The following is a 23,121-nucleotide window of genomic DNA, read 5'->3' on the forward strand; positions in this document are numbered from 1 at the left end:
AAAGGGACATTATGGTTACAAGTAAAACTGAAAAACCCTTGAAATTCGCCAGTTATGGTACGCTAAGCAACTATAACTCGCGCCACCTCCGTGCACTGCTAAGACTAACACCCAGGACATCAAAGATGACATCACCGATGACATCACATATCTAGCCGCTTCTTTTTGTTAACTGACAAAAGTAGGCCACATGATTTTATTCACTGATAGAGACAATTTTACCAATTAAAAGGTGTTACATATGTACACATTAACCTTCGTTTATGTTGTTAGGGCACTTTCCTTAGGATTTGGCCTCAGTTCATGGTACAGATACATGGCGAAATAAGCAAGCCTCAAACACCCAAATCATTAGTGTACTTCATGATAAAGTCTAATGTTGCTGTCATTTTTTGGTGCTGTTGTTTCTTTCCTCCTTACTTAACTTTCCTTCTATGTGCCTCAGATTTGTATGTATTGTAGGTCTTTGATGTGTATTGTTTGTACTAACACAAGTATGTAGTAAGTATTCAATTGTTCGCTTTTAGCTAATAGCGGCCTGATTCACAGAATGTTTTCAAATGGGATTGCACAATTATAAAAGGCTTCTGTGAATCAGGCACTAGCTATTTATTCCATGTTTACCATTACTGAAAACTCTGATAGGGTCAATTCATTATTTTATTATCCAAAATTACCAGATAAAAAATATTGTACTTCTATAGTGCATGCTGCCGCCATTGCCTATGTGTATGTATGGTTAGGTTCCTGTATTAACAACAACAATCCAATATTATGTTTTGTTGAGATGAGTACATTCTTTAATACATTAAGTAGTTCATGATGGATCTCCCGATCACCACTCACATCTTGTTGCTCGCATTATAAACACAACCCCTTATATAGACTTTTTATCACAATTAATTTCATATGTGATATCATTGGTGATGTCATCAATGACATTTGTGATGTCATCTTTGATTCCCTGGGTGTTACTCTTAGCAGTGCACGGAGGTGGCGCGAGTTATGATTGCTTAGTGTACCATAACTGGCAAATTTCTATGGGTTTTTGGTTTTACTTGTATCAATATCGTCCTTTTAACGTTTTTTTCAGTGAATTTCATAGTATTTTATTAGTGCAACTTGACCATAACGTCCCTTTAACAACGTTTTTTCAGTGAATATATATATATATATATATATATATATATATTAATCGAAAAAGCTTTGTTAAAGAGACATTATGGTTACAAGTAAAACTGACAAACCTCAGAAATGCACCAGTTATTGTAAGCTAAGCAACCATAATTTGCGCCACCACTGTGCACTGCTAAGACTAACACCAATGTAATTGATGACATCACTGATGACATCAGATATCCAGCCCACTTGTGTTTTTACACTGACATAGCTAGGCCAGGTGTTTTTGTTCACTGACTGTCAGTATTAGCACAAGTGTTCAGTAAGTCTTCAATTATTAGCTATTTATTCCATGTTTAACATTACTCACAACTCTGATAAGGTAACATTAATTATTTTACTATCCAAAATGACCAGTTTAAAACCATTGTGCTTCTATGGAGCATGCTGCAGCCATTGCCTATGTGTATGTATGATTAGGTGCCTGTATTAACAACAACACTCCAATATAATGTTTTGTTTAGATGCGTACATTCTTTAATACGTTGAGTAGTTCATCACCCCTGAAATCTTGTTACCAACATTATAAGCACAAACCCTTGTAGGGACTTTTCATCAAAATTAATTTCATATTTGATGTCATCAGTGACGTTTGTGATGTCATCTTTGATGTCCTGAGTGTTAGTCTTAGCAGTGCACAGTGGTGGCGAGAGTTATGGTTGCTTAGCTTACCAGAACTGACACATTTCTGGGGGGGGTTTGGTTTTACCTATAACCATAATGTGCCTTTAATAAAGTTTTGTCACTGAATGTCATTGGTTTTTATTAGTGCAACTTAACCATAACGTCCCTTCAGCAACCTTTTTTCACTGAGATTTCATAGGTTTTTATTAGTTCAACTCTTTTTAAAAAACGTTATTTATCAAGCATCTGGTGAGCAAGCAATACATGTACCAGAATCACAGTGTCAGTACAGTCTGTGGCAACTTCCATACAATCAAGCATATATCAAGGTATTCAGCAACTATGCAGTGTCCACATTTTGCGTGTTGAATCTGTAGCACCAGGTAATAGAGCTCAAAATCCAGAGCCGCCAGTCCCCTCACCTCACAGGGGTGTGCCAATCACTCCCACTTCATACGGGCCGCTCCCCCTGCCCAAATTAAAATGAGCATGCTCTATTTAGCTCCACAAAAAATGTACGGCCTGGCCATAATAGAATATTTTGAAACATATATAATAACGGGTAGTATAACCATATTTATCAGCGACAACCTCCCAGCCAAAGCCAACAGGAGCTTCCCCCATTTCCAAAACTTAATCTGCAGCCCCGATAAATGAGAACTATAATTCAGTTCAAGTGTCTGTGTGGCCGACCGCGCAACACGGATCCCCAAACATCGGAAACTGTGTGTGGCTCATGTAGGAACTGCCGCATTTGTAAACGATTGAGTAACTGCGGTCAGGGGAAAATCTCTGACTTGCTAGTGTTTAGCTGAAGCCTGGAGTATTGGCCGAACTCCAAGACCACCACTACAACTCCTCCAGATCTGCCTAAGGGTTTCTTATATATAAAAGTATATCAGACTATTAGACAACCTTACACCCCACAAAGTAATGCTCTTAATGCCAACCAGACATAAATTCGGGAATGTGCATTGTGTACAGCCGAGTAAAATGAATATTCACTTTTCCCAGGTTTCAGTGAGCGCCACACATCAAGTAAATCTAAGGAGGCCATATGCAACATAATTATCTGTGCCGCCCTAATGAGATTCCTGGACGTGTCAGTAGAGCGGTCCAGAGACGTGCACAATATTGCATTCAAATCTCTGCCAGAAACTATCGATGAAATCTGGACATCTATATTGGGTCCATATATATTCACTAACAGGACTTCTCATCTATCCAGTATACCATGCAATGGCATGTATCTCCCACCCTCATCTATCCTAGTATCCAAATGTACAAAGTGTATTGAGCAATGGATCAGGATCATAGCCCTCTGGCTCTCGACGAATATGATGTGAAGTACCTCTGCGTACTGCACCCCTGTGCTACGTTTGCTGCCTGTCTATCCTGCATATGTGTCTCTCGCAGAAATAGAATCTTAGCCCTCTTCCTGTTAGCATATGCAACTATCTTGCATGCTCTAATTGGGTTCCCTAGCCTGTGAATATTCCAATTAAGGAAGCCAATAGGCAATTTCATCCCACCAGTCTGTGCCATAAGTGTAGATATATGTCTCCCCAACCACTACCGTATGCATTACCACACCCCTTCCACATCGTACCGTGACCAGGTGCATTTTATCAACAACCCAACCCCAGACCAACTCCCTCCCCCTGCGTCCTCACAGCAACCCCCAACCTTGGCCATGTAGATTCCTCCCTCCCCCTTCCCCAGTAGACCAACCAATAGCACACGCTGCAGGGACAGCTGCTACCATGCAATGCGGGCTATGCATCAGTGTCACACATCTCATAGATGTCAGGATGTTGATATCTAGCACCAGCCCATTGCGACCCATGTTACCATCAACTCACATATAGCTGAACAACAACCAATATTAACTCTATAACCACCCTGCAGTATCGTTATACTTCAGGTATTAGAGGAGTTTCTGGGTGCAGGGGCCGCCAGTGGAAAATGCGTCTCGATGAAGGATACAGCCTCCTCCGGGACTGTGAAGAAAAATGTTTGGTTGTTGTGTTGGATCTTCAGCCTTGCTGGAACATTATTGCATATGTGATATTCCTCTCTCGCAGCAGCTTCTTCACGCCCATAAAAGTATGCCACTTCTGTTGGACCGCAACTGTGAAGTCTGGATATATATGATTCGTGTTGGAATCCAAACCGAGCACATGCTTCTCCCTGGCCACTCATAATATCAAAATCCCTGTCTCGATAGTTCATGATCCGTGCAATTACTGGCCTCAAATAGTCACCTGGTTTGGGTTTTGCCACCAGTGCCCTATGAGCCCTCTAAACCGTAAAGTGAGGTAACCAGCTAGGATTGTCCAGTAGAGTATGCAACAGTTCTTCAACCGTCGTCTCCATAGTTCCATGGATAGCATCCTCCGGGACCCCAATAATTAATAAATTTTTCCGCCGGGACCTGTACTCAACATCCTCACACTTTGCTTTTATCTGCTTCATATCTCTTGTGAAAGTAGAAACTGCTATTTGTAATCCCGTGACAGTATCCTCAGTTGTGCTTATCCGACTCTCATCCTCTGTGATGCGCTGCGTCACCTTGTCCAATTGAGCTTGCATGGATGCCACATTAACGTCTATAGTATCCCGCTTCACATTCACTACCGCAAAAACGTGCTACATCGTTTTGAACATGCGCTGCATATCTGACGGCACCCCAACAGCTGAGCTCGTGGAGGGCTCCACAGCCTGGACGGCCTCCCCAGGGTCCTCAGGTGGTTGTGTAACTGGTTATGTGAAACAGTTCATTCCTCCACCTTTCTTAGCACCCTTTGGGCCTCATTACATGGATGGCGGTAAAATACCGCCCTTACCGGCATGGCGCTATTAACGTGTCCGCCTAGGCAAGAGGCCGGTAAATGCGTGCCATTACGAGTACGTGGACACGAGCATAGTGCCATGCCGGTAATGACCCTACCGCCATGCCGCTAAAGACCCTGAAAAGACCCTTAGCGGCACCAATGAAAGCGCTGATAGCACTTCCGACCTCCAGCAACACAGAATTAGCGGTGAAATTGCAGAACCGGAAATAGCGTCATCGCACAGGAACGGGAAAGAGCACGGCGGCCATCTTTAAAAACACAATCCATTGCCATCCTCTGCCCCCAGGACCTGCATCCATACCAGTGCCATACCAAACCCTCCAGGAAGCCCTGACAATGCCCAAGGCAATCAAAAAAGCAGCGGATCGGCAGCAGAAGGAGAAATTTACCAATGAGGAGCTCATCATGCTTACGGACACACTTGCCGCCAATGCGGATGTGATCTTTGCGAATGACATGCGGCGTGAGACCCTAATTAAAAAAAAGGCCATCTGGGCAGAGGTGGCCCAGAAAGTCTGTGCGGTGGGCACCACCACCCGCATTATGAAACATTGCAGGAAGCGGTGGGACGATCTCTGACTCCGTGTCCGCAGCTTACTGTCCACCAATCAGAACCTGGCCATGGCCACAGGAGGTTTTGGAGATTCACCGATCAAACTGAGGGAGTGGGAGGAGACCTGCGCGAGCACCATAGGTGTTGAATCCATAGAGGGAGTCGGCGACATGGAGCGTGGTGCGCCCATAACATCAGATGGAGGTGAGTGTCCACATAAAACAATGCACTCTGAAAGGTCAGGTGCCCCCCAAATGTGATCTCTAAATCAGCTCATGGATGCGGCCACAAACATACATGCACACAACCCTACCCATGTGAGTGTCACACCCCAACACACACACATGCATGCATCACCACAGACACGTGCCACCCAGACCCATGCATGAATGACCCACCCGACAGTCCCATGACCTGAATGCCCACTAATGAAGTCCCAATGCATAGAACAGCATGATGCATGTTGACCCATCACCAATGCCATCCCTCTCTTTGTCCCCCACAGGCTCACAGACTGACAGCGATGAGCAGGACACTGCGACATAGGCTCCCCATGCCAAGAAACAAGCCAGGGCAAAGGACCCAGGGAACACCGCAAGCACATCAAGGGGCACAGGGAGGAGTGTGCTCCAGCAGAGGGGCAAACACAGCAAGCCACCCACGACACCAAGACGTGAAGCTACGGCTGAAACAATTGCTGCACCCACTCCAGTGAACCCCCCAACGCAGGAACCACCCACGGAGGGGCCACTGTCTGCTGCCAACATTTCAATTGGCGAGGCAGCAGCCACCGCACCGCTGTCCGATGTGGAGGACACCTGTGACTTGGCCATGCAAGAGCACACCACCAGCCCCCACCAATCCAGAGAAGCAAGCCCACGGCCAACATCACAAACCAGCAGCCATGCCCAGTCTGGCGATGAAATCGTGGCAGGGTGCTGGAGCCCACAGGTGTCCTCACCTGATGCCCTACCCATAGATCAAGGCGCGGCACACACCCACGAGCAGGACACAGTGGCCATGCCATGGCCACCATCAGACAGCGGCAGGAGGAAATAACACTGCTGGTTGGCTAGCATGTTGATGAGGCAGCACGTCTGAGGGTGGAGTTCAGGGAGAATGCGAGGGCATGAACCCTGCACCAACAGGCTCTGTGAGGAGAAGGCACAACTGAGGCAGGTCTTCACCCGCATAGCGTACGCTATGGACAGACAGTACCCCCCACCACCACAAGAACAACCAGGCACCTCCTCCTCTGCTGGCTCAAGGCAGATGAGCCCCGGCGCTGCTCCTTGCGCTCCATGAGGCGCACACCCTCCCAACCCCCTAATGGTGGTGGTGGGGATGGGAAGTAGGGCCAGCCCGATGTAGCTGGCACATGTACAGCAAGACAGCAACATTGTGCCAGCCATACATGGGGTTGTTGTGGGGGGAGGGGGAAAGGGTGTTTTGGGAGTGTCGTGGGGGGAGGGGGGAAAGGGTGTTTTGGGAGTGTCGTGGGGGTAGGGGGGAAAGGGTGTTTTGGGAGTGTCGTGGGGGGAGGGGGGAAAGGGTGTTTGCATTGTTGGGTCCATGCACCTCTTCATCTCCTAATGTATTAAACACATTGGTGACAAGTTAAAACACAGGCTTGGACATCATCATTGAGTATGTGAGCTTTATTGGGGGACAGGGACCAGTGTGCGCTTCACCACAGAACCCAGTGGACAAATACCCACATCCATTCAACAGAGTAGGACCATGTGAATCAGAATAATTGGTTGATCAGATGCTGACAGACATTGCGTACCTTCTGGCATCGCCTCCTGCATGACCTGCAGCCCCATTGCCTCCCTCCTCATCCCCTTCATCATCCTCATCAGGTGGTTGCATTTCAATGTCATGGGGCATTGACACATTCCGTCTGATACACATATTGTGCAGCATGACACATGCCATGGTGATCTTGGCCACCTTCTCATGGCCGTACAGGAGTGCCCCACTCGACCTGCTGAGGCAGCGGAACCGTGTCTTCAGAAGGCCAAATGTCTGCTCTATTACCACGCGGGTACAGGTATGTGCACGGTTGTATTCCTCTTCGTGCCTGTTCTGTGGGTTCCGTACAGGGGTAAGGAGCCAGCTCCTCAGGGGATAGCCAGCATCACCTGCATGGGGGCAACAATGGGGACTTGTTACTGTTCACATCAAGTGCAACCTGTATATATCACACAAATCAACTTTGCATTGTGATTGGCATCCACGAATCCCAGCATGCATGGAGACGATCTGTGTAACTGCAATGTGAGAAGGTGAGCTAGTCCCTGCAAGTGGACATGCACCATGCATGCCTCTGGCTGTAATTCCATGTCCTGGGTGAGGACAGGTCTTAGGTGTTCCTGGGCCCAGGCAATTCTGGTACCACACTGCTAGCGTACTGCCATTCTGAGATCGATGTCGCCATGCTGTGAAGCGTCACTTCAGTAGTGATGTACGGGTGTGGTTCAGTACAATGGCTACAGGTGATCCCTTTGCATGCACTCAAGGGCGCATAGCTGTAATGATGTTGTTCAGCGCACATTTTCATTTGGCATATTGGCGCCATGTTGCTGATTTGTGTCATATGGGGTATGGTATGATGTGCAATGTGCATGTGGATAGATGTGTCATGTTTGGCATATTGGATTGATTTCAGTGTTGTGCAGCTTCAAAATTGCATGTGGTTTTGTTTCCAGTCCATTGTGGCCTGCCTTGGTGGACATTGGCGTACATCTGTATGTCCATTTGTTCTAGGGATGACAGTCCACACCCAGTTGGAGTACGCATCTCCCTCCCCCCCCAATCACACCCAGTTGGAGTATGCATCTCTTCCCCCCCCAATCACACTCAGTTGAAGCATGCATCTCTTCCCCCCCCAATCACACCCAGTTGGAGTATGCATCTCTTCCCACCCCCAATCACACCTAGTTGGAGTATGCATCTCTTCCCCCCAATCACACCCAGTTGGAGTATGCATCTCTTCCCCCCCAATCACACCCAGTTGGAGTATGCATCTCTTCCCCCCACCAATCACACCCCACAACACACTGCCATGTGCTTGCCCTGCTACTCACCAAGTAGCCACGAACGTTGTCCGGCATGTCGCTCCATGTAGCGTGGTATCGTTGAGTTCCTCAGGACCATTGAATCATGGGTTGATCCGGGATATCGGGCACAACAATGTGTGATTATCTTGTTTGAGTCACATACCATTTGGACATTGATGGAGTGAAATTGCTTTCTGTTTCGGTAGACTGCTTCATTATGATGTGGGACCACCAATTCCACATGGGTACAGTCGATGGCCCCGATGCAACTTGGTTTGCCTGCCAGTGAATAGAAGCCAACTTTGGTGTTGGAGATCTCCTGGGCAGTCCATGGCAGGGATATGTGTTCACTTGTGTGCTTCAGGAGGGCATCGAGCACCTGGGTCAGCGTGCGTGAGAATACTGGTTGTGAGATGCCATGCATCTGCCCTACTGTATGCTGGTAGGTGCCTGTGGCCAGGAAGTGGAGCACAGTTACCACCTTCAGTAGAGGGGGGATGACAGTACGGATGTCTATGAGGCTCACAATGTCGTCGTGTATCATGTCCACGATGCTGGTGGTGGTATCCCGGTCCAGATGGTACAGGGTGTGTATCTGCTCAGGGGTTAGGTTGAAGGGACTGGTTCGAATCCTGGGGATTGGTGGCTGCCTCTGTGGTATTACTAGGTGCACTGGTGGGGCTTGCTGGGCCTGTCTCGCCCTCCTCCTCCTCCTGCGTCTACTCTGTGCTGCCTGTTGTTGTTGGTGCTGCAATGCAATCATGTCCTCCAACCCACTTAATGCTGCTAGTATGGGAACCATCTTGGTGTGGGAAGGGGTGTGGGGAGGGGTGTGGTGTGCTCCTTTTGTGCTGCCACAGTCTCCATTGCCTCCACCTGTGCTGATTGTGTCCACCTGTGGCAGGTGGGAACACTGCTCATGTCTCTTAACGTGTGGTTCGCGATGCCGGTATTTCCGCCATGCCGGTATGGACTTTTTGGGGCTATTCCATGCCGCTATTAGCATGTACGCATGCCTTATGATTGTGTGGTATTAGCGCCATGCTGCTATTTGCGGGATGAGGGGTCACACGCACGTGGACTAGCCGCTATTAGTGGCACCATTCTTAGCGGTGCCGCTAATTGCGGTTATCCGGGTCGTAATTGGCAAGGGTATTTAACGATACCGGTATTTCCTTACCGGTATCGTTAATCCCTTACTGCCATCTGTGTAATGAGGCCCTTTGTCATTTTGTGCTACACCTCTCTGGTCAGGGTGGGTAATGTGTCTGGATCAAGGTATGCAGCTCGGCCCACATTCATACCACTCCTGGGACTCTGCACTCTCCGAACCTCCCAAGATCTGGTGTGTGAGTCTGCAGCCCCAATGGCAGTGAAATAGCACTTCAATATACCACACCCCAGTGTATTAGAAGGCCCTCCACTGTTTTTTTTTTTTTTTAAATGTATTTTATTTTATAACGACCACACAGTGCAACAGAACATAAATAGAACACATCAAGCCACAACAAAGGCCAAACAACAGATATGAAAAAGAAAAGAAAGAAAAAACAGAACAAAATTAACTTAACAATCCCCTTCCCTCCCCCCTATGAGCCTGTAGGGTGTCCACCATCATTGTCCGTTCCGTGTGGTGGGGTTCCGTCGCTCTCGGATCCAGCCGAGGTCGACCCCGTACTAAACAGTTCAGCCAATAGCACCTTCCATGCCGTGAGGGAGCTCACCTCTTCCTCCCCTCCCGCCCTGCTGGCCTCCCACCATGCTGTCGTCTCGGCGGCAGCCCATTTCTGGAGGTCACGCCACCATACCTCCACCCGTGGCCTCTGACAATTCTTCCATCCCATGGCTATTCTGCGTTTGGCAAGTGTATAAGCCAAATCTTTAAGCTTCTCCACGTGCCGAAGCTTGCGCGCCCTGGGGTACCCTCCAAGCAAACAGGCCCAGGCCGAATCTATCTTAAGTACAATGCCCCTCCCTGCCAGCTTCTGCGCCACTTCACCCCAGTAGGTTGCAATCACAGGGCAGGCCCAGAACATGTGAATCATATCAGCGTTCTCTGTGTTACACTTAGGACACGCCTGGCGTCCAGCGTCTCGAAATCTGGAAATTCTCAGGGGGGTCATGTATGCCCTATGCGTGATATATAGTTGTATCTGTTTAAACCTGGCATTCCTCGATACTTTTTTGTGGTACCCCAGGGCGCGCTCCCACTGCCCATCCGCCATCGGGGCCCCCATCTCTGTTTCCCATTCCAACCTCAGGTACCCCAAATCCTTCCCAACCTTTGCCATCAGCATCTCGTACAGCCTGGAGACCTCATGCCCGCCCTCGGATGCGTCATACATGATCTCCAGCATCGCATCCGGCTCGTCAGCCAATACGGTCTCGGGCCAAGTGCTCCGGACCTCTCCGGACCCCGCATGCAGCCCCGCCCCCGCCTCCAGATCTGCGAACTCCGCCAAGGCCCCATCCTGCCAAATGTCCCCCAAAGTGACCAGCCCCACTGACTCCCAGTATGTTCGCAGGATGGCCCTAAGCTGTCCGTCTCCCCCTGCCAAGGCCACCAGCGGCAGCTGCGGCATGCACGGCAGGGGATCCCCCATCATCCGGCAGGCTCTTCGCCACATGTTCCTGCCCAACGCTAGCATCTTAGGACGCCCCCTCATCCATGTGCTGGATACCCAAATAATCTCTCGCAGGTAGAAGGGGGAGCAGTCCTTTCCCAACAGTCTATGTTCCGGGGTTTCGTCGTCCGAAAGCCACTTGGCCACGTACTGCAGCTGCGCTGCCACGTAGTAGGCCTCAAAGTTCGGCAGCCTCACGCCGCCTTTCTCATAAGCCTTCTGCAATTTCCACAATGCGACCCTGTTACGCGTGCCCTGCCATAAGAAATCTCTACATACCCCATGTAGTCTAGCAAAAAACCCCTTGGGTATCATATATGGAATGTTATTGAAATAATGCAGCAGCCTAGGTAGCACGACCATCTTAAGCATAGCACCCCGGCCCATCATCGCCAAGGGTAGTTTCTCCCAAAACCTCATGCACTTCTCGATCCTCCCCACTGCCAATTCAGTATTGTGCCTGTGTTCCTCCCCGGTCGTGTGATATACGTCTATGCCAAGGTACCGAAAGGTGCTTGTCGCCCATGGGATTCGCAATACTGGCAACCTCTCAGCCGGTATCCCCACATAGCCGCCCAGCGGGAACAGAGTGGATTTCCGAGGGTTGACCGCTATACCAGAAAGCCAAGCAAACCTCTCCATCACCTCCAAGACATATTGCAAGTTCTCTTCAGGGTATTGGAGGTACAACAGCATATCGTCGGCATACAGGGATATCAGATGGCTCTCCCCCCCCACCTCTATGCCCACCGGGTCATACTGTTGCCGGAGGTAAATTGCCAAGGGCTCAAGGGCCAGGATGTACAACATTGGGGACCAAGGACATCCCTGCCTGGTGCCTCTACCTAACTGCCACCTGTCCGACACTACTGCCCCCGTACGAACTCTGGCTAGAGGCGCGCTATATAATAATTCGGCCCACCTCCTGTACCCTGGCCCCATTCCGAAGTGATCCAGTGCCGCCAACAGCCACGGCCAACGAACAGAGTCGAACGCCTTGACCGCATCCAGCGCCACTATCGCCATTTCGCCGTCTTTGCTACATCCCCATTCGACCACTCTGTGTAGGCGTCTATGGTTGTGGGTAATATTCCTGTCCGGGACATAGCCCGTCTGGTCAGGGTGAATCAGCTTGCCTATCACTCTCCTCATTCTAGCCGCCAAGACAGCTGTTAGGATCTTGCTGTCCTGGTTCAGCATTGACAAGGGTCGATAGGAGCCGCAACCGTGTCCCGGTGTATTGTGCTTGGGGAGTGGCACTATGACCGCTTCCCTGAGTGATTCTGGTAGCTGTCCCAGCTCAAACGCCTCATTAAACATGTCCAGCATGGGTGGGAGTACCTCCTCCCCATACGCCTTATAAAACTCACTGGGGAACCCGTCCGCCCCCGGGGCCTTGCAAGTGGGCAGCTGTCGCACTATTTCTCTGAGCTCTTCCAGAGTGATCGGAGCATCCATCTCCTCTCGCTCTTCATCGCTGATTCTGGGCAGGCCTATATCCCCGAGTACTTCATCTATCTCCTCTCGGCTCCCCCCTTCCCGATCTTCATACAATGTTTGGTAGTATTCTGCGAATGCCCCATTTACCCCTTCTTGCGTATCGATCTCCGCACCCCCTTCAGTGATGACCAATCGGATCGGAGCCCTAGGGGTTTCGCTCTTATATAGCCAAGCGAGGAGCCTGCCTGTCTTGTCCCCACCCGCATGCAACCTCTCAATGTACTTCGTATAATTCAGGTTACAAAGTCTGTCCCAATGCCCAGAGCACCGCTGCTGCAGCTCAGTAACTACTTCCACATCGGTCCCACCCTTCTCCAATTCTTTTTCCAGCTCGATCTCGGCCTCTCGCAGGTCGGTCAGGATTCCGCCCATTAATCCCTTGGACTTCGCGATAGCAACTCCCCTCATCACCACCTTAAAAGCCTCCCACAAAGTACCAGCCGATTTGACACTCCCTGTGTTCGACTCAAAGTACGCGACTATCTCCTCCCTCATGTCCTCCTTGAATACCGGATCCCGTAGCGCTTCCGCCCGAAGGCGCCATGTTGGAATCCGTGCACGTGGGGGGCGCAGCCGCCAATGCATGATATGGGGCGAGTGGTCCGAGAGGACCCTCGCCCTGTAGTCAATCTGTTCACACTCCGTAAGAATGTCTGGAGTGGCAAAAAAGTAGTCGAGCCTCGTGTGCAGTTGGTGCGGAGCCGAATAGTGCGAATACTGCCTCCCACCCGGGTGTCTCGCTCTCCACACGTCCACCAGGCCTAGATCCGCTAGCAGCGACTGCAACACCTTGGCCGCTGGGCTGGGCCTAACCATTTTGTCATCCGACCTGTCCTACCTGGGGTTAAGCACACAATTAAAGTCTCCACCCCAGATTACTGTGCTCCCCATCCCTTCACCGAGTCTCGCGCACAGTGTCTTGAAGTAAGTCGCTGTGTCCTGGTTGGGCGCATAAGTGTTTATGATACAGACAACTCTACCTTCCACAATCCCCCGAACCATGGCCAGCCGCCCGTCCGACTCCACAACCTCCCCCAAGAGCTTGAACGGGACATGTGGTGCAACCCAAACCAGCACACCCCTGGCATACGCAGAGAATGTGGATCCAACCACTGTCCCCCTCCATTTTCTCCGCACCATTTCAAGTTTATCCCGTGTCAAATGCGTCTCCTGTAACAAGGCCACGTCTATCCTCTGCCTCTTCAAATACAACATGACCTTATTACGCTTCAGGTAGCTATTCAACCCTCTAACATTCCATGTCAATACCTTAAGGTCTCCCATGATTTATCCGTAGCTCCCACTTCCCCCTCTGGTCTGATCGCCTCCCCCCAGTCCCGACTACATCCCTTCTCAGTTTCTTCCCCAGGCTCACATAACAACTAACACCCCCCACCCCCCTAACCCAACCAACCGCCCAGCTCCATCCCTGGATCTCAGGCATCCCCGTGTTCGGTTCTCCACGGAAGCCCCCGTAGAGAACCCGACAGGGTGTCACACCTCACACAGTGACTAACCTAACCACACACTGGGGTACGAATAAAACGGCCCTCGGATGCCCCCTACACATTTATATCCGCGCTCGCGGACCATGTTCGAAACAGTTAAAAAATGCATCCCCATCACAAAGTGGCAAAGACTATATTCCAGTCCAAATGTTCAAAGTCCGCCAGGCCCACTGTTCCACTTAGCTCTCCCTGCTCCGTCCGCCATCTGCTCATCAGGCTCCTGAGGGCAGTTCTGCGCATCGAGCCATTCCTGGCCTCCTCAGGGGTGTCGAAAAACAGCGTCTTAGCCTTGAAGAAGACCTTAAGTTTGGCTGGGTAGAGTAACATATACTTGAAACCGGCCGTCCGCAGGCGCCTTTTGACCGCCCCAAAGTTCATCCGACTGCGCTGCACTTGTAGAGTGTAGTCGGGGTAAGCAGAGATGGTTGCCTCCCCTCGCCGTATGGTGCCCCCTTTACGAAAATGTTCCAGAATCTTCTCCCGGTCTTTGTAGTTGAGGATCTTGGCGATCACGGGCCTGGGCGGATTACCCGGCGGTGGCCTTCTGATCAGGGCCCTGTGTGCCCTCTCCACTGCAAATCCCTGCGTTAGGGCACCTCCGGTGATCTCCTGCAGCAGCAAAGTCTCAATAAAATCTGTGGGATTCTGGCCCTCAGCTCCCTCCGGTAGGCCCACAATCCGGATGTTGTTTCTGCGGGCCCGACCTTCTGCCTCTTCAGCCCTGCTTTCCAGGTTGCCTACCCTCTGCACCAGGGCATGGATCTCTCGTTTGTGCGCGGTGCATTCCGCCACAGTCGGGCCCATCTCCTTCTCCAGGGTCTCTGTGCGCTCGGCCAGGGTTCGCACATCTTGCCTCAGGAGGTTCACGTCCTCCTGTACCGCCCCGACCTGAAGTTCCATCGCAGTTTTCAATTCGGCCACCGCAAGTTGGAGTTTGGTCTCCCATGTCGCCTTCAGATCTGCGATCGCTGCCAGGACCTCCTGGTTCGTTCCTCCTGCGGCCATCTCCTTGGGCTGGGCCTTTTCTTTGCTCCTGGTCCCCTCGGTGCCAGGCGATGTCTTGGCAAATTCGTCGAGCGTGGGCTGTTTATTCTTCGCCCTCAGGAGCTTGCTCGTCATATCTTCGATCAGGAGCGTCCCTTCGATCTCGCTTAGGCCCCAGGCCTGGGGGCACTATGTCCCCCCGTCGCCACACAGTTTCGGCTACCTCCAGTCAAGCTTGCTTTCGCTGGATCGCGCTGAACGTGAACTGAGGGAATCGCCTCCAGAATCCGGTCCCCGATCCTTTGTCCCAACATCAAGCGGCGGCAGCCATTTTGTCTGCCGGCGAAGCTCCGGCCCAAAAACTTCATGCGGCTCCTGGGGACACAAGCGCTGCACAATCCCGTATGAAAATGCATCCACATGTGCAGCCGAGCTTCGCATTTACAGTCATCACCGTCTATGCCACATCGTAGCGGCCGTTGCGCGGATTCAGCCGGATAATGTTCGGATCAGCGGGAGCTCCCGTTCAGGCACGTCCTTTCACATGGCGTCCAAGCCACGCCCCCGAAGGCCCTCCACTGTTACTGTTATTCTTCCACAGTTATCCTAGTATATCACAGTGTGGGGTTCTGTTCTTCGCTGCCCTCACCACTGTGAGCAGCAGATGCTAAGTGCTCGAGCATGCAGGCCCCTCTCCGGCACCTTCGGGTCCTCACACCGCGTGGATATTCTGCCATAGAGCCAGCGATGCCAGCCACTAGGGATGCCCAGCCAAGATGGGGACCTCAATTCAGCCGGATAATACAGATATCAGGCATCCAATGTAACAATGATTGCATGGTCCCCGGGCTACTCTTGCAGTCCTCCAGGCCAGTCTCAGCTCCAGCACACAATCGCCACACCATATGCCAGCCTCACCCAACATTTCACTCGAGCAGCAGCGATATTACAGGCAAGTCCACCTCTTCATCTGCTTCCAACAGTTCAATAATGCTGAGCACACTCCAGGGCATGGAATCCGTGCGCTCTCAGAAGGACACCCAGCCCCTCACAGCTTCCAGATTTGAGGTAGCCTGCAGTAACCAGCTCCGGCTCGATGCTTCCCTGGATTGCAGTCGGGTATTACAGCCGTTTGGCAGTCGTTTCAGCTCCTCCTAGGCCCACAATGACACCAAGCAGGCCAGGCGGCACAGTTAACAGGGTCAGCCGCACAGGTCGGGAAGTTAGTTTCTCAACCCGCACTCAGTGCTGGCACTGCAGACCTCCTCGAGGTCAAGCCACAGGGGTTTACATGCCGGCTTGGCCAGATCACTTGCCCATGGTTCCTCTCAGCATGCCAGGATGTGCCTGAGTAGCTCGCCCGCACTACCCCTTCTCTACAGCTCGGTTAACACTGTTGGGCCGGTGTGCAAGGGTAAATAATGCCCACATTGCACAGAGCTTATGAGAGTTCCACCATCTTTGCTTGGCTGCTCAACAGTGCCCCCCTTATTAGTGCAACCTAACCATAATGACCCTTTAAAAAAGTTTTTTCTGTGAATTTCATAGGTTTTTATGAGTGAAAATGGTTCATGATGTTACATCACTGTATATACGTTATTAATAATTACTCTTTTAACATATATGAAAGAACTGTAAACCACCTTTAATAAATGTATTGTTTGCAACGCATACTGATGTGTGTTGTTATGAGCAGTGCATGCTGGGATGCAAGTCATGGTGGAATTGCCTAGGACATGGGGCTCGACCATGACCTCAGCCCCACCAAAGCACACACGTTATCCACTGCACCTACCGTGCATCTTAGTTCAGTGTCCACAATACCCTCATAATGTGACCAATGACCAGTGCTCATGGCTTGCAGCCATGGCCAGTCTCCACAATCCATGGGACATGGGCTTTGGCCATGCCGCATTCCCCAATAGGCAAATCAGAGTAGACATTTGTCCTTGCCAAGGGCCAGGCCCACTGCCCAGGCAGCAAAGTTATATCACTATTTTTGCACTTCTTTTTGACACTTTCAAATAAGTAAAGCCAGGACAGATCTGCAAAGCAAGCTCTTAGGTCCTTGCTGATGCTCCTCGTGCAAGTTTAATGCAATCCTGTCCAGCACTTCTTGCTGCAGCGGCAAGCAGAATTTGTTTTCCCATTTCAGCCTAGGGCTTCAGCTGCATGCCCCAATAAGTAAATCAGAGTTGGCATTCATCCTTGCCGAGGGCCAGGCCCACTGTCCATTTACCAAAGTTATATCACTATATTTTGTACTTACATTTTGACACTTTGGAAAAATAAATCTCAAGAGAGATATGCAAAAGCATGCTTCAGGACCTTGCTGATGCTCCTTGCGCAGGTTTGTTGTAATCCAATCTGGCACTTCAGGCTGTAGCTGCAAGCAGAATATTTTTTCCCATTTAAACCTAGGACTTCGGCCATGCTGCACGCCCCAATAAGCAAATCAGCGTACACATTTGTCCTTGCTCAGGGCCAAGCCCATTGCCCAGGCACCAATGTTATAGCACACTTTTTGGACTTACATTTTGACACATCAGAAAAAATAAAACACAGGACAGATTTGCCAAGCCATGCTTTGAGGTCCTTGCTGATGCTCCTCGCAAATGTTTGCTGCAGTCCTGTGCAGCACCTTGGGCAGTAGCCACGAGCAGAGAATTTCTTTTTTCCCATTCAAACCTATCCCGATTTAAAAAAACGTTACCACATAGCCTGGTCCCTGGTGGCCATGCCCACTTTAACCCAATTGCTGGTGCCTCGCTGTCATGGCCAGTAGCCAGTTAATCTGGCCGCTGTCCATGTCCACAGGCTATACCTCAGTCACCAAAGGCATATCACTTTTTTGTACCTACATTATAACACTTTAAAAAAAACACAATCCATTTGCAAAACCATACTTTCGGGTCCTTGCCATTGCTTCTTGCACAAGTTTGCTGCAAACCCGTCTATGTTTTATTTTTTGAAAAGTGTCAAAATGTATGTAAAAAGAATAGTTGTATAACTAAACCTCCACTTGGCAAAATCCATTCAGACTTTGCACAGACATTCAAGGTTGGGTTCATAATCTTGCTGGAAACCTCTGTGCAGATTCGTCAAACAGAAACAAAGTATTAAGCCATCTAAAAATGATGACATCCCCCTCTAATTTTGCCCCCTCTTGACAAAATCCACTGAACTTTGCAAAAACATTCAAATCTGGGTCTAAAATCATTTTGCTAACTTTTGTGCTGGGACGTCAACCAACACCAAATTTATAAGCCTTCAAAATATTTTGGGACCGCCCTCTAATTTTGCCCCCTCTTGGCGAATCATCAACAAACTTTGCAGAACCATTCAGGGTCAGGTCTAAAATGATATTGCAAAATGTCATGCTGTTTTCATTGAGTGGCGCCAAAGTTATAAGCCATCTAGAAATTGCTTTTCACCGACCCTGGAATGCCAGACTTTGCATTGATGTCCCCAAACATCTGCGATGTTTGCGTACTTGGTAGAAAAAAGCACACCATTTTTGGCTTTTTATGGTCATATCCCATACCCTCCTCTTCACTCCTCAGCTATCCAGTGATTGTTTCATAAGTTTTACAAGTGCAATGTTGTGTTTTTTTTAATGTTTTTATCGCAATGTCCGCGGACTATGGGCGCAGTTTACAAATCCAACGTGGCACCCGTTTCAAAAGTGTTGACGCACCTCACATTTTTAATTGACCAATCAGCAGGCGCGTATGATGTCCGCAAACATCAGGCTGCTCTCTGATTGTTCCAGAGGCACCTTCAGACTCCGAATCAGAAAATGCGTCAGCGGACCCACATACCACAAATGTATTTTTACCTACTTTTTGGCCATTTTAAAAAAAACTACTGGACGGATTTCCAACAAACCAACAATAACAAAGCCGCCGCTCATCGCGCAAGTTTGCTGCAAATCCGTCCAGCGGTTTGGGCTGTGGGTGTGAGCAACATTTTTTTTCCATTGTGTTGTAGGATTTCAAAGATTTTTGGATCCCCTATAACTATGCCCCCCCCCCCAGACGAAACTGCACCAGACTTTGCAAAATCATTCCTAGGTGGACATATACTTCTTTTGCAAGGTTTGGCGACAAAGTTCTAAGCTTCCCAAAAAGTGCTCTTTCTATGAGTTGAGCAACTTAACCATAATTAAAGGGCCACTTCCACAGGCCCTGTATTATATCAACATTTTCTAAAATTCACTCCAATAAAAGCAATACCTGGTTACAATCAATCTTTAATCTTTCTTTACAAAACAATAACAATATTTTACTGCTAGCCTTTGCCTTCTATATAAAACATACAATGAAATCAGCTAAGTACTTTAATTCAGGGCTGTGTGGTGGTATGAGGTATGGTTTAGAAATTAAGATGCTAAAGCTGCTTGATCACTGTAATTAACCCATTGTCTTTTGAAAGATCTTGTTCCAAGTCTTAATGGATATTTCAAATTGCCATAATGTTGCAAACATTTAGATAATGATAAGCTAAATTCCTACAATGAGCCTATTAACTTTCAAACAGCTGGGCATACCAGCAGAGGTGACCGTTTTAAATCAGCTTAGTGTGACAGAAATCTAGATAACTTAGAAAATTAGTTACTGGTCATTGCATTGGGGTATGTGTATCTTTTCAGAAATGCCTGCAAAATGGGACAAGTCTCCTTAGGTCTTCTTTCATTCCTTCTGCTCCATCGTGAACCACCAAGTGCCATGAGGCCTTTTTTTGGTGAAAGTCTGCACTGTACAAGCTTTAGATAGATAGATAGATAGATAGATAGATAGATAGATAGATAGATAGATAGATAGATAGATAGATAGATAGATAACTATTTATTTTTTGTATCCTTGATCAGAAGCTGGGCTTAATCTTGCATTGCATCATTGTTTCTGACTCAACCAGAACCCAAGAAGGAAAGGCAGATGAGCTGCCTAAATCAATCAATCCGAATGTACAGTCTGCACTATTCATCTGAAGGTGAAGGTGGGTTTCTAAAGAAGAAAAGCTGTGTGTAGTAAAGTAAGCCCAGATTTTGATAAAAGTCGTTTGGAACCTAAATCTCTATTGGCCTTTGTATACCTGGTTATACAACCTGATGAATTAAAGAACACAGACACCTTCTTTCAGTTTACTGAATTCAGATTACATACACTGTCTGCTTGTGTTATTGTAGAAAAAGAGGAAATGGAGTCAAAAAGGCTACCCTGACCCAAGACGGGAAAGGAGGTCACAACATTTGCAGCGAAGCTAGGTAATGGCTAGCTTATTAAGACAAACACCCTTAAAGACGGCGAGAGTATCAAGAAAAAAAAACAAGTTTATTTAACACTAACACGATAAACATATTTTCAGAAAACGAGACATATTTTCAAAAAGGGTGCTATTGCATTCAGGATGTGCAACCGTGAGCACATAAATATCTGCTATTTCGTGGGTTAGTAGGCAGAGTGAAAACTTAGTACATGTATTGCTTGGAATCACAATACGATCGTTTTGCTTGCTTGTGTTATTGGTAAGAGCGTCTGATTAATAAATGGTGCTTTCAAGAAGTGATTGGAGACTGCAAAGCTGACTGTTGTCAGTCCACTTCTTTATATAGTACCAGCACCTTTAGTTTTCACCTCTTAATGTTTGGACTGTGGATTTGTCCATGTACCCTTAGGTTTGGAGTAAACAACTTAGGAGAACAAGAGATGTTGCAAAGGTGCCTCACACTCATCATAGCAGTGACATGTTGACCTTCCATTCCAAATCTTGACTGATCTGATTCCAAAGGTGGGATGGTGGTAGTTAATCAAAGAGAGAATTCTGTCTGTATATTTTCTTTCATTTCCTTTTGATACACTACAGCCTTTTTCTGGGGCCTTATTCTAACCCATATGACTGACATAAAGTCAAGGATGTGTCTCATCTGCGCTCAAGGTGAATAAACTGTGGAACGTTCTGCTGACATTCCATTTTCTAATGACAACACTGAAATGTGAAGGCCCACTGTGATGACCTTCTTTAGTGTGCACTCAGAAACAAAAACAAATGCCACCCCCATTGAACTACGCTGCTCCCTAGTTCTAAGAAACACAAACTCTCTAGTATCACCGACAACAATGGAAACAACATGTTCCAACCCAAGAGTGCATTTCGAATAAAATTAGACACCCTCTTTCCCCCTTGTCCAAAACATAAGATCGTACCCTCAACTTGATCCCTGACAATTCTATCCCTTATGTGACTTTTCAAAGACTACCTCAATCCCAAACAAGTAAGATCAGCCCTGAGGGCAAGATCCCTCATTCCAAGGTAGTCTAATCACACATTTGCCCCAGAATCTCGCCACAACTTTCACCAACCTTCCTTGAGATGAACCATCAACTTACTTAACTCATCCCCCACCTCTCTACCTTCATATCACTAAGTCTCTCTATTGTGAGCAGAAATATGAAAAATATTGCTCCTCAGAATCAACCTAATGTAATACCCCAGAGCACTGCTTGTAGTGAGGTTCCCTAAAGTCCAAAGGATCCCAGCAGTATCGCATTTGGTGACTGCAATTGTATGTCATCAATTAAACTTAAAGCAAACATATCTCAATTAGTGGAAGAGTTCAGCATTGACATTCTGGCCTGACTGTGCCATCTCCATTCCTGTGCTCGCAGTGGTTTCTGTGAAAGCAGAGGCCCCCGAGGACACAGCACTAACGAATTCACATACGACATGGGACCACTCCTGGCCTATTCCAGTCTTGCGGGACCCTGAGAGACGTCGGCTCTTAGGAAACGACAGCCAACCCACCCAGTGCCATTGTCGTACCGGCAATCCGGCATCTTTTGAGGATTACCAAACAGCAACCTTCTGCTACCACAGTAGTAGATTCAACTGACAGCACCGCCACAGGTGCCCCTCCTGACGAAGGCCAGCACAAAGACAGGCTTCAATCAAGCCCCTTTCTTGTCCGAAACACACCCTGTGTCGATCCCCGTGACACAATTGTACCATCCCCCCTCGTGTATGTTATATTTAAATATTGTTGTGTGCACCATGTGTAAAACATGCCTTGGACCAGTTTAAGTCTCAAGCGCATATTTCCTTGCATAGTAGGGTTTTCCTACCTCATCCATTTTGGGAAATGTGCATTCTAATGAAGTTTTGACCTCAATAACCCCAGAGGTCGACACTCATCCGTGTTACCACTATCCACAACCAGCCTTGTCCGTTTGTACTTCCTAAACTTTCGTGCTTATCGAAAGGGTTGTAAAGTAAATTGTCAAGTCATCCAAAACCGTCTGTGTTAATGCAAAATAAATACACGTACACAGAATAACTTTGTTTCTTGTTGGATCTCTCCATCCTGAATTTTTGTATTATATGTTCCACTCAACTACTCAGACCATCATCTCCTCTGCGGTGAACGGGATGACCTGATTTCAATGATGAGTGTTCAAAAAGACCAAAAGCAGAATAACAATTAACAACAGACCACATGATCTACAGGCAAGCCACATCATGGATGAGAACTTCAGATGTCTGCAATCCTTGACCCCTTCAACATCTTCAGGTTGTGGAGAAGTGCAACATTTGACTTGGTAACGTTTCTCCATAACCTAGACAAACAGATGAGAAGAACCATCAATATTATCACCCCTGCCAGAGCTATATCCGTAACCCTCTTACCAAGCAGGCTAAGAAGTGTCATGATGAAGAATTAGCCACACTGTAATGGTGTGTCAAAAACCTTCAACATCGCTGGTGTAAATCTAATACAACCACTGAATAATTATTTTGCAAAATAGGCAACTGAGACTACCATGTCATCATGGCAAAGAAGAAGTACATTTTCAACCAAAACCCCATCCCTTCTGCCGAAAGCAAAACAGACACAGATCTAAACTTAACTCAGAACCTTTTACAAACACTACTTCCCTTATGATTGCGCAGGTGGCATTTGAGCTGGCATAATTCTTCCAGGAAATGGGAAAGTGTGTTCATAGGAATTTTAAGCTGCAATTCTGATCTACTCTTCCCCAACACTGGATACAATCACATCAACAACTTAACTACGTCTCTGCAGAGGACCTTTGCATAATAACCAGGATATGTAAGGCCTCAGATGAGCAATTTCAACCGTGTCCTTCTTCCTTGATGGAGTCAATGCGCGTACTACTGAGTCTATCACACACATCTGATACACCTATTTATTCAGTGATATATTCTCATCTAATG

Source organism: Ambystoma mexicanum, chromosome 7q (genome assembly GCF_040938575.1).
Source record: "Ambystoma mexicanum isolate Mex_15411 chromosome 7q, UKY_AmexF1_1, whole genome shotgun sequence".
Classification (NCBI taxonomy): Eukaryota; Metazoa; Chordata; class Amphibia; order Caudata; family Ambystomatidae; genus Ambystoma; species Ambystoma mexicanum.